At 36.9% G+C, this 13,937-nt stretch overlaps 1 pseudogene; it reads left to right on the forward strand.

The window, feature by feature from the left end:
• Positions 1-8,100: 8,100 nt before the first annotated feature.
• On the forward strand, positions 8,101-12,872 carry LOC138334455 (integrase/recombinase xerD homolog; annotated as a pseudogene).
• Positions 12,873-13,937: the final 1,065 nt, after the last annotated feature.

Genomic DNA, 13,937 nt, shown 5'->3' on the forward strand with positions numbered 1-13,937 from the left:
TGATCGTAAAAGGCGACTAAATTTAGGCTCTTATCTTTTCTCTTCTTCCTAACTGACTTTATCTTTCCTAATGCCTCCCTTGGCACCGCCTCACTTTTTGCCTTGAGTTGAGCGTTCGCCCTTGTGAGGAAGGATATGGGTTCTGTCCCCTGGCCGAGACACACCAAAGTCTAAAAAAGTGGTAGTTTCTGCTCCTGCTTAGCGTTCAGTATACAGGGAGTGGGACGACTGGTTCGCCCGTTGTCAGTATAATGTGACCGGGTGGGGTGTGTTGCTTGGTGTCTTCGGCGGCATGCTTCAGTGATATAGCACTATAAAAAGGGCAACAGTTCCACTATACAAGAAGACACAACACGAACATACCGCAGTCTCCCAGTACACTCACCTCGCACAACACACACGCAACACACCGCATACATGGGAGGCCGTCCTTACATGACCATAGCTGTTAATAGGACGTTAATAAATCAAACAAACAAACAAATCTTGGTTCGGATTATTTTCTTCAAGTTTTTTAAGCTTGCTTTCTAAATCATTTATTATATTTTTTCTGAATTTAGATTTTTTCTTTCCAAATTCTATTGATTGTTCACGGATTTCAGTTTTGCATAGATCCCATAGCACTCTATTTGAAGAATTGTTTACATTTTTTAAAGTCTTAAACTTGTTTAGTATTTTAATAATAATTTTTTGGTACCGAGAATCATTGATTAAACTGTTATTTAATTTCCAATAGCCTGGACCACTTTTTCAATATCTAAATGGAATGATACTGCTTGGTGATCTGTGTATTTAATTAATACTGGTCGAATATCGGTTGATAAGATTTTTTTGTGTAATTTCATTTTGTATTAGGAAATAGTCTATTCTGCTTGCCTCATTAGTGTTATGTTTACGTTTCCATGTAAATTGTTAAGTGGTTGGATGTTTTTTCCTCCATGGATCAATTAGGCGACAATCTTTTATTAATGGCTTTAAGGAGGTTAAGGTATTTCTAGATTTGGTTCTAGTTTTCCTATCACATAATTCTTGAGTTTCATTCCAGTCTCCACCAATTATTAGCAGGCCTAGACTATGTTCATGGATAAAAGTTTTTAAATTTTTGAAGAAAATATTTCTTTTGTTTTTATCATTTGGGGCGTATATATTTATGATGGTGTATATAGAATTATTTATGTTAATATTTAATAACAAAAGTCTGCCATCATCATCTTTATGTATATCAATTATCTCATATTCAACTTGGTTAGTGATGAATATAGCTACACCACAGCTCTGTGTGGTTCCAAAACTATGTATTAACTCACCATTCCATTCAGCTTTAACAAATGGGGTGATCGGTTCTGTAAAATGTGTTTCTTGAGCGAGGATTATACTACTTTTTTGATGTTTTGCCCAAGTATAGAATCTATCTCTTTTTTGTTTATCTCCTAAACCTTGTGTGTTAACTGTAAGGAAATGAAGCTTGGAATTCATGTTATATCAAAATTACCAAAAAAAGTTGATTGATTTGAATTTGTATGACATACCATTTTAACATTATGATGTATATAATAATATATAGGGGAAAGAAGTAATATATAAATTTTATACAAGTGATATATGAATATCATACAGGCAAATACACTCACACAAAAATACATCCACACACATGCGAAAATAATACCCATATAAATATGCATGGCATATAATACACGAGTTTTGGCCAATTCCATTATATATATATATTGATATATAACATTATTTATATATCTAAGTATGCACATCAAACTTTTTGTGCATGAATAACACATGCATATATCAATCATACAGATTACAAAAATACTTGTGTTATACAAATACTTATAAATGAAATAATATTTTATTAATATCATTATTAATTTTTTTTATAATATATAGCTTTAATAAGCATTTAAAGAGTGCTATGTTTTGTAAGTACATATGTAATTTAATGTAATATGAATTCTGATAAGGACTCTTAAGATACCCTCTTACATTAACAACAGCATACACATATACATAGACTAGAATTGTTGTGTATAGTGAGATAGCCCTTATAAATTTCATATAATTAATACTTATAGTGAAACGAAAAATAATCAATGTCACTTTTTCAATAGAGAAAAGAGCATGTAATGTCTTAATGTATTCAAAACATGTATATTCATGTATTATTATTTGTAGTAACTTAATAAACAATAGTAATAGGTAAATAAATGGTAGCATTTGCATTACTTGACTATTTAAATTACATATTGTATATAGACATATACTTTTAATTTAAAAAAACTATTTATATGTAATTTTACAAACACAATTGTATAGTATATAAGTAATTTATCTTGTTTTTCTTTGTTTTCCAATAAAATAGGCGAACAATACATTGTCTTGTTTTATTATTTACCACTGAATTTTTTCTTTGCAACGTTATCTAGTTGATCTAAAGGAGACCTGATGTCAGAAGGAAGTTGAATGGATTTTCTTGAAGGGGTATCCTTCAAGAAAGGGTCAATTTTTTTCTGATTGTCATTTTTATTGTCTGTTTTTTTGGAACGCTGTTTTTTCGCTTTCTGTTCACTGGGTGGTTGTGACATATTTTTGTCTTTAGCAACACTCTTTGTTTTTGTATCCCTCGGGATCTGTCTGATCTCAGGAATAGCAGATTCCTTTTTATGTATATCGTGGTGATCGTCGTCGTCGTCAGTTTCTTCACCGTCATCTTTGTCGTTATCATCGTTATCATCATCATGTTCATCGTCATCACCATCAGATTGCTCCGTCTGTTCATTGGTATTCTCCCAAAGAGCAGGACAGTTAGCTCTAATGTGTCCTTCAGTCTTGCAATGTCTGCAGACTTTGTCACGAGTACAGTCTTTGCCAAGATGGCCAGTCTGCAAACAATTGCTACAACGAGCGTTCTCATTGGGCTGTCCCCTTTGTCGAATAATTGCCCGGTATTTACTACCAATCGTCATAGTGGAGGGAAGAGGATTGTCCAGCTTCTTGGTGATAACCAAGCGGTCACCGGTCTCGCAGCTCGATAGGTAGCCATCAACCCGCAGTCTCTCACGGTATAGACATTTACCTCACAGTTTGAGTTCGAGGTCACGCTTAATTTGCCCGTCGAAGGCAGATAAAGGAACATTCTTTACACGAATCAACGTAGTGTCATCGTCATGTGTATTCACGATCATGGGGTTTGAGTCGTATATTTCTATAGTTTTGTTTCGAAGTACCAAACCTTGTGTGACCAACTTCGCACGAGAGTCAATGCTGTCAACATAAATCCTCCTCATCCCTCGGACTCGCTGCAGTCCAGATAGCTGTTCGATAGGGATTATGTTACCAATCACTCTATAAAGTTCAATGTGGTTTAGCCATAGTTCCTTTGGAACCGTTTTTGTACCAAAGATATCAATTTCTAGTATAAAGACAGACTTTACCGTTCTCGCTGCCGTAGGCCTAGCTATTGCCGCGTACGATTCGGCGCCATTTTCCTCAGTCAGAGTGGTCGCTGAGTGGGAATTTGCCATTCAGCGGCATATTTCTAATATATCGTCCATGCAATACTGGGAAAACATAAACATACCTATTCATTGGGATCTTATGTTTCAATACCCCATGTTACATCCTATTTATAGAATTAAGCAACTCTGCACGATAAACAACTCTCGAGACTCTTCTATTTCACACATTTATAAGTGCCGCCGACCACACATTTAGTTTAGTAAATCATGGAGATATTTTCGGGATCAAGGCTAGGTGGAATTTCTTCGAAGCCGGCCATGAAAAAGGGCCATGTGATGGCTTGAGTGGAACTACCTAAAGAACGGCTGATCTTTCAATGAATTCGGGAAGGGCAGTGATTCAGGATGCAAATAATTTGTATGCATGGACAAAGACTGAAACTTGTTTAATGCAAAAGTTACGTTTTCTTTCGTCTCAAAGAGTACATGTGAACAAACAGGCTACGAGCTGAATAATTCTGGTTCAAAACCTATAAACGGCACTATGAAGGTTCATACCGTAGTTGGACTCGGCTCTTATGTCGTATGTGTCAGAGATGTCAGCTGCTATTGTGATGAATGCCTGGAGTGCAATCTTTGCTCCTCGTGAAGGATTGAATCAAAAGCAAATACGACATTGCGAAAATGTTACAAACCAGATGGAAAACTGACGGAAACTTGTATGAATATTGATGCAACTTTTTTTATTCCACTGATTCATCCATTGATTGCATGATAAATGAACAAGGACTATATTTCGGTGAAAACGGTAAAATTAATCAGGAACATACACAGTGTATTTTTCTTGTAATAGTTGATTTTACTTACAAATATATAAATTAAATGGCGCCGATATATATATATATCACAGAAAAATATGAACAGCTATTAGAGTTTTATACTTCCTGGGGTGGAGGAGCCAACGTCAGGTGGGGATCAATGGGTTCTTCAGGGTAATTTCGCGTTGGGTATGGATACTTCTGGTATGCCGGGCATTTATAGTATAAAAACTAATTATGAAACTTCGATAAAAACCGCAACATACACAAGCGTGCTCTATTAGAGTATTTTATCGAGTTTGTCTACATGTTTCGACCCTTTTGCATGGTCTTCATCAGGAAAAAAAATACACAAAAAACTCCTCCTAAAGTGCCTTTCAGGAGGAGAATTTTCAATTGTTAATTATGACGTCATATAAACGGCAGATAATTGCCGATGACAAGTAACTTATAATGCATAGACAGTATTTCTTATCTATATTATTGAATGATACGTGTAGGATAATTGAAAGAATAATAATTACATAAAAATTAATAAAAAATAATATTAAATAGTGCACGAATTCTTTTTCATTCTTTCTCATCTAAACATATGGTAAGGGTAGAGCTCGACACATAGAACAGCTCTTTATAGTCACTCTTAGGTATGTCTTCTTCAGATGACGATTCCGATGAGTCTAAGTAAGTCCATCATCTCCTCTAAGATCGGTCTGACTTTACTGGCTGGTCCGGTGGAGGTTAGGTTTGTAGCTGGTCTCATCCGGAACTTTGCGTACTTAAGTTGTTTGATTTGTGAGACATTCTGATTGTTTATTCCATTATTTAGGTGGTATCTTGAGAATGTCAGGTTCAATTCTGTAGTATTGGTCTTTTGAATGAAGTTGTTTTTCATAGTTGTCTCTTCTGCCAAAAGTGGATTTGCAAATTTTACATCTGTAAAAGGTTGATCTGTTCCCTTGGACATTGTTGACATGTCTTCTTTGGCTATAAAGACTGCAATAGCTATTACCACATAGTATACAGGGTGTTTTAGGTTTCCATTTTCCCTGTGTTCGTTGATATCTTCTTTGGTCCCATGTTACGTGATTATGTTCAATTCCCACGGCCGTTGGGTTTAAAGTGATCGCCTTATGAATCGATCGATACAAAACAATTGGTAAAAAGTATATCAACTTCAATACGAAGTTACATGAATGATTGTTTTTGAATGTTCATCCAAAGGAGTATGAAGTTAATATACTGAAAACAATTTTGTACATTCAACTATGTTGGAACTCGATATACTTGGTGAAGACATGTGGCTGAAGTATTTCTAGGGCATTATTACCATCATTGTTATGACCATAAAATATCGACGTTACATGAAATGTTCGTTTAATTTTACAATTAAGTTTTAAAAAATGTCTCAAGATAAACGCTTTTCTTGAATTTCAATATAGTTTTTTTCATTAAAAACATAATTTTTTTTTTAAATATTATTCAATATATGGACTTCCATACCAATTTCCATATTTTAATTAATTGTTTCAATTATGCACCTCCACCACTACATATTGATTACATATACAATCATTGTTTACACATTCTTTCAAAAAAAGTTACTTTAAGTTGGGGGGGGGGAGTTCTTAATTAAAATAAAATTTTAATATTTGTTTACAGTTTTTATAAAAAAAAACATAACATTTGACTTGGTAATTTGTGTTTGATTTTATTTCCTACATAATTTTCCACATTTTATGAAAATTGAAACACCTTAATATTTTAGAAGTATATGCTTCAATAATTTACATTTTCGACGAGTTAATTTTTGGTTCAAAGTAAACACTTTTTCGAAAATTAAACGTGATTATCAATTAAGAGATAAATAGGATGATAATGTTATTATTTTATCCAGAAACAGGTAGTCTGTCAACGATATCAATGCAACGAACATTTCGCCCAAGCAAAATCCTTGTTAATTTCTCTCACGTTCTGGTGAAAATTTCTCAAAAACCTGTGCTTTGATGAAAAAAAGATTGAGAAAATTTGTGAAGGACATGTCTAAAGAAACAGTTGTAACCATTAGCATTAGTGTACAATAAAATATTTCACTAGTTAATTTCCTAATTGCTTTTCCTTACTGAGAAAGTGTGTAGTGTCCAGCTGGGATAAGTCAGTGGAATCAGAAAAGGTAGCTGGCAGAGTTCCGATGGTAGAAGCAAATTAGTCTACACTTGAAGCGAAGTTAAACTAGTAGAATGTTTATAAAACTTGGTGCATAAGCACTTCTGGGAATTGCGTCTTTATTTACAGGAGATACCATTACCTCTATAGCTACTAGAAGGTGGAAGTAATCCCTACCTCCCAAGCTTGGCATAGCAGTAACGGGAAAATCCACTTGTTAATGACATTGCAAACGGAGCCACTTAAGAAATCAAAACAAGGCAGATTGTATGCCTTGTTGATAAAAGGACCAAACACAGATCTATCAAGAGGCTGTAGAAAATACGTTGTGGCGTTTTCAAACAATCCCAGAGTCTCATGGGACACCTGTCAGTCCAAAATAGAAAGTTGTGTCATTTCGGACCCACATATGGACAGGGATCACTAAAGCTTGCCACCGGAGACACAAGGCGAACCTGTCGGCCTACTTCATGTATGCTGAACGCTAAGCAGGTGCAGAAATAACCACTCGTATATACTTTGGTGTGTCTCGGCCTTGGGACAGAACGAAGAGCCTTCCTAACAAGAGTGAGCGTTTAACTAAAGGCCAAAAGTGAAGTTGCGTTAAGGGAGACGTTAGTAGAAGCAAGAAAGAAAAAATCCTAGATTTAATCGCCTTTCATTATTGCGGACATTCCAATTTTGGAATATTTTCCGTTACCATGGAAATACTTTGTCAAAAATTTCCAAATTATCGTTCCTTTTGTTTCCGGACTGTAACTCCAAAATCGTTCAACGCAGCTCAAGTTAACTTTCTGTATACGTCAGACAAATGCCCTGGGTGTGCCTTTTGCTATTGCAGACTGACCATCCATTTTTGGAATATTTTCCATTTTCATGGAAATATCTAGTCAAAAATGTCAAATTACTATTTCCTTTTGTTTTCGTACTGTAACTCTTTATTCGGTCATCGAGCCCTGCAGGTAGGGCGTTAGAATTGTACCTGCTGCCCCTATTGCATGATCGTAAAAGGCGACTAAATTTAGGATCTTATCTTTTCTTTTCTTCCTAACTGACTTTATCTTTCCTAATGCCTTCCTTGGCACCGCCTCACTTTTGGCCTTGCGTTGAGCGTTCGCCCCTGTGAGGAAGGCTCTGGGTTCTGTCCCCTAGCCGAGACACACCAAAGTCTATAAAAGTGGTAGTTTCTGCTCCTGCTTAGCGCTCAGCAAACGTGGAGTGGGACGACTGGTTCGCCCGTTGTCAGTATAATGTGACCGGGTGGGGTGTGTTGCTTGGTGTCTTCGGCGGCATGCTTCAGTGATATAGCACTATAAAAAGGGCAATAGTTCCACTATACAAGAAGACATAACATGAATTTACCGCAGTCTCCCAAAACACGCACCTCGCACAACATACACGCAACACACCGCATACATGGGAGGCCGTCCTTACATGACCATAGCTGTTAATAGGACGTCAATTAAGTGTTATTTACATGTAAATATAATTTTAGTATTGTCGTTTCGCTATTTTCCCGCATTCCGTATTTTTAGTGCTTGTAAATTGATGTACTTCCGCAATGTTTTACCGCGCCTCGTTTTCAATGGACATGTGCTTCAACAGCCACGCTAAAGGCTGATTATTTTTTGCTGATGATTTTTTGCTGAAATATGGCCGAAGGTAACGGCGGGGCTCGTCCCAAGGGAGCGGGAGCAAGACTAAAAGGGTTTATCGATGCCCTTCAAAACGAAGAAGAATCCCGAGAAAGTGATACGGAAGACGTTTCCCATGAATCTTTGACGATGCCAGAACATGGACCCATGCCGGGGAGTGATGGCGACCACGTGGACGATCATGACGACGAAGAGCTACAACAACTGCAAAGCGAACTGAAAAGGATAAAAATTGACAGAGAAAAAATTGTGATACGAAGAAAAATTAATGAAGAAAAGGAAAAAATACGAACCGAACTCACAAAAGATTACGTGACACCAGACAATTCTAGGGATCACGGTCAAGGTCAAGCGAGTGGAGCCGTTGCCAGTGTCGGTGAGTTGATATTGAACAATTTGAACAATAACTTTGAACAATAACAACGAACAGCGAAAATGTTAAAAAAATCGTAGACCATATCTGGCAGGACCCTATTCCCCAATATGACACTGTGAATCTAGGCAAAAATATGGAAGTGAGAATAGGTAAAACTCGTAGTTTGGAAAAAGTGACACTAGAACAATGGGGGTTCGCAAACATCCAAATGATGAATGCTTTAACAAAATCAGGCAATCTCCCCAATTCTGCGCCATACTTAAAGTATACAGCTAACATTTTCCGTCTCGCGTTCAAGTATGTTTGGTTTTCCGTGCTCCTTTATGATAAGGAATATCGAGAACAACAAGCCAGGGAGCATTTTGAGTGGGGGACATACAGACAAGATCTACGAGAATTCAACCTAGTTCAAAAATCATCTAATGCCACGTCTAGGGCATTTCAAGAGGCTGGCATTCAAATCCCATATCACAACAGTGCACCGGATCGACGTATGAAAGGTCCCTTCCTGCCTAACGGGAAAGGAATCTGTCGTAGCTTCAACAGTAACATGTGTACGCAACCGACATGTAGGATGGTACATAATTGTGCCATTTGCCTTTCAAGTGTTCATTCGGCCATTAACCACTCCCAAGAGACTTCCAAATCTTACCCCACTGTCATAGGGACCCCAAAAAACGGGTCAGCTCAACAGTAGACTGTACAAACTGTTTAAAACATGGGGCGTGGGAAGAACTGCTCCCCAAAGACTGTGAGGATAGGGAGGAACTTTTAGTTGGTATACGTGATGGATTTAAGCTTACTTCAAAATTTGGTCCATACCAAGAAGTCGTAAGAGACAATTATGCCTCAGCTGCTTTATATAATGAAAAAGTTGAAGATCAGATACTCACAGAGTTATCGCTAAAAAAATTACGTAATAACAGATACAAAACCGACAATAATTAGTTCGCTTGGAGCTGTCCCTAAAGCTAACGGGGATGTTCGCTTAATTCATGATGCTAGTCGGCCTATACATGCATGCTTAAAAGTGGTAGTTTCTGCTCCTGCTTAGCGTTCAGCATACAGGGAGTGGGACGACTGGTTCGCCCGTTGTCAGTATAATGTGACCGGGTGGGGTGTGTTGCTTGGTGTCTTCGGCGGCATGCTTCAGTGATATAGCACTATAAAAAGGGCAACAGTTCCACTATACAAGAAGTCACAACACAAACATAACCGCAGTCTCCCAGTACACTTACCTCGCACAACATACACGCAACACACCGCATACATGGGAGGCCGTCCTTACATGACCATAGCTGTTAATAGGACGTTAATAAATCAAACAAACAAACAAACAAAGCATGCTTAAATTCTTATACCTCGGATACAGATTGTTCTTATATGGATTTAAAAAGTGCTATTTCTATCATTAAACCAGGTGATTTCTTAGCAAAAGTGGATTTAAAAAGTGCCTACCGCTCAGTAAAAATTCATCCTTCAGATTATGCACTCACAGGCTTAAAGTGGACGTTTAAGGGAGAAACATCACCATCATATATGTATGACACAAAATTACCTTTTGGGCATGCCAAAAGCCCTAAAATCTTTCAAAAGCTGAGTTCGTCTGTGTGTCATATCATGAAAGTTCATTTTAATGTGACAGTTATCGCATATTTAGACGATTTTCTGATTATCGAAAACTGTTTTGAACAATGCAGTAGAGGTCTTCGATTACTCATCTCAACTCTGAGAAAATTGGGATTGAATATATCGTGGAACAAAGTCGAGGGTCCTAGTCAGCAGCTTATCTTCCTTGGAGTCTTAATCAACACGACGGAACTAACATTGAGTTTACCGCAGGAAAAAATGACCGAATTTCAAAACTTACTATATACGTTTGTTGGAAAAAAGCGTGCAAGTATCAATCAACTAGAATCTTTATGTGGAAAGCTCAGTTGGGCATGTTCAGTGATAAAGGGAGGCCGCACCTTTCTCAGACGTATGCTAAATTTGATTCCAAGTGAATATAAAAGTTCTAATGCAAAAGTTAAACTTAATAGTTAGTTTTTCTCCGACTTAAACTGGTGAATAACGTTTATGTCAACTTTTAATGGCTGTGTGCGCTTTATAGAGTCAACACCTATAACAGGCCTACAGACAGACGCGTGTGACAAAGGATGCGCAGGGTACTTCAATGGTGATTACTTTTATGTCAATTGGGAATTGCAAAAGTTAAACTTAATAGTGAGTTTTTCTCCGACTTAAACTGGTGAATAACGTTTATGTCAACTTTTAATGGCTGTGTGCGCTTTATAGAGTCAACACCTATAACAGGCCTACAGACAGACGCGTGTGACAAAGGATGCGCAGGGTACTTCAATGGTGATTACTTTTATGTCAATTGGGAATTAGACCTGCCAGTGATGTCCTCCGAACATATTAATATTAAAGAAACAATGGCTGTCGTATTATCAGCTTTACGTTGGGCCCCTTGGTGGTGTAATAAAACTGTGATTGTGTCAACGGACAATATGACCACCATGAGCATTATTAACAAAGGTTCCTCTAAGAATAGTGTACTTATGTTTTGTTTAAGATTGTTATTTTGGATATCTGCATATTATAATTTCAAAATCAAAGCAAAATTCATAAATGGACGATTTAATACTATCGCAGATAGTGCTTCTCGCCTTCATGAGCAAGGTCAGCTTTCTCGCTTGTATAGTGTTGTGACTAGTTATAACCTTATTGACTTTACTGCTGATGAGCTGTTAAAGCATGTTTCCCCCTCTTTTCTATGTTATAGGTGGGGATTACGCGGATCCTCAGACAGAGAGACTCAAACACGGTGTGAAAAGACTGAAAAAGAAGGGGTGGGCTAGTTCCACATCAGAGACTTATAAAACTCTGAGTTTTATGAGTTTTTGTAAGGCCCATAAGTTAGCAAGTGTTCCGGCAGATATAGAGACTGTAGAAATGTATGTCGCCTATTTGGTTGATGTGAAAAAATTCAAATTTAGCAGTATAAAATCTTACTTAAATATTATATCAGTCTTGCACAAGTCTGCCTGATCCTACTACAACCTGGCATGTAAAACATGTCTTAACGGGTGTTAAGAGAGAAATTGGCACAGCACAATCCTGTAAGTCCCCAGTAACTCCCCGTTTGTTGTTAGAGATTCACGATATTTTAGATTTTACTTGTAAAGACAACTGTGTTTTTTGGGCAGCCTGCCTTGTTGGTTTCTTTGGTTTTTTGAGACCTAATAATTTCTTAGTTAAAGGTGTATTTGACCCATCCCGTCATGTTCAGTGTCTGGATTTGTTGTCTCACCCATGGGGTATGTTATTGTCTTTAAAAGTTGTAAAGACCATGCAATTTAGAGCTGTTCCTATTGAAATTGTTCTTCCCCGTTTACAGCAAGGTCACCCCCTTTGCCCCTGTGCCCCACTTCAGCAGCTTTTAGTACGATCAGATTTGACCCAACCTCTGTTCCTCTTATCCTCTGGGAAGTGCTTATCCTACTCTGGTTTCCTTAAGGCCTTCCGCTTGGTTCTCTCTCAACTAGGGTACTACGCCGCTTCCTATGGGGGTCACTCTCTGAGGCGGGGGGCTGCTACTTGGGCTAGTTCGTGTGGTGTCACAGATGACAATATCCAACTTCTAGGTTTATGGTCTAGTGATTGCTATAACCGCTATATTGAAACTGATAGGAGCAAACGTATCAATGCTATGAACCTCTTTTGTTTACCTCTTCCTCGTTAACCTGTATCCTAACCCCTTTTCCATTCCTTTTCAACAACTTGGGTTTGGACCTATATATCTCATGACATTTGCAACACTCATTTTTGTTGTATTCCCAATTTTCAATTGATAGATACAGGTCTGGTACAGTTAATAGATGTACTCTGGAAGTGGTATCCATTAAAGCCATTATTGTTATAATGTTGTTGCTTCCTTTTATTAGACTATCAGTAAAGTGTTATTTACATGTAAATATAATTTTAGTATTGTCGTTTCGCTATTTTCCCGCATTCCGTATTTTTAGTGCTTGTAAATTGATGTACTTCCGCAATGTTTTACCGCGCCTCGTTTTCAATTGACATGTGCTTCAACAGCCACGCTAAAGGCTGATTATTTTTTGCCCACTCCCACCCTCCCGGTAGTATTACCATGGTGTGTTGTGCCTGCTTCTTGCTTAAAACACTTTTTTGTAAAAATGTTTGTTCTATGTTTACCTTCCCGGTTAGACCTATATATCTCATGACATTTGCAACACTCATTTTTGTTGTATTCTCAATTTTCAATTGATAGATACAGGTCTGGTACAGTTAATAGATGTACTCTGGAAGTGGTATCCATTAAAGCCATTATTGTTATAATGTTGTTGCTTCCTTTTATTAGACTATCAGTAAATCAAACAAACAAACAATTATTCGGTCATCGCAGTTCCATGAAACTTTCTGTATATATCATATTAGTGCCCTAGTTGTGCCTTTTTGTTTTGCGGACCTTCAATTTTTTATTTGTTTCTGTTACCAGGAATCTCAGTCAAAAATACAAAATTACAGTTTTTTATTGTTAACTGCTGTTATTTTTTTTAGTTTTACTATTCTCACATACATTTATAGTTATACTTGATCACTTGTTACTTAGACTGAATAGATCCCGAATGCAACAAAAAAAGCTCGTTAATGGATGTGTTGCAGACATGTGTAGAAACAATGTTGAGTAGGATTTTCTCAAGTATGCGTGATCTCACAATTAAAACGTTTGAGCTAGACTGCAAGCCATAGCAATTTAATCAATTACCTACTGAAGAGCAAATATAAGTATTGAAATATGTACGTTAATCATATTAGGTAAACATAAGAAACCAACTAATTAGAATAATATGGATTTCGAACTGGGATTTATTTTTTATCTTTTGACAAATTGTATATGATTAACATGAACCACACCTTTTGTAAATTAATATATGTCATAAGACGAAAAAGCGGTAAGTTTGTATTTTTTTTATTAAAATTTTATGTGGAAATGGAGGTTTCTGCACTTGTTAAGCATCCGGCATAAATACAGTGGTGAGAGCGGTTCGCTCATTATTAGTGAATGTTGTTTAGATTCTTACATACTTCAGTGATATAGAAGTCTAAAAAGGGAAGATTTCCTTCTACAAGACTACATGGATATAACTCAGTCTTACAAACCACACACCACACTTGTAATATACACGCTACATATCGCATACATCGGAGGCTGTTCTTACATGACCAAATGTGTTTTGGTCCAGTGGTATGTTGCGGTTATAATTATGTTTTTTAAAATCAGTAAAATAGTTATCTATCATTGCACCTGTAGTTGCTATAGTAACCATCCACAATTTTGGCCATTTTTTGGCTAAGTTTATATATAGAAACCATAGAGCGGATCCTTAAACAATTCTTAACAATTGTTATTTTTGTTGCAGATAAACAA

The sequence above is a fragment of the Argopecten irradians genome, chromosome 11 (genome assembly GCF_041381155.1).
Source record: "Argopecten irradians isolate NY chromosome 11, Ai_NY, whole genome shotgun sequence".
Classification (NCBI taxonomy): domain Eukaryota; kingdom Metazoa; phylum Mollusca; class Bivalvia; order Pectinida; family Pectinidae; genus Argopecten; species Argopecten irradians.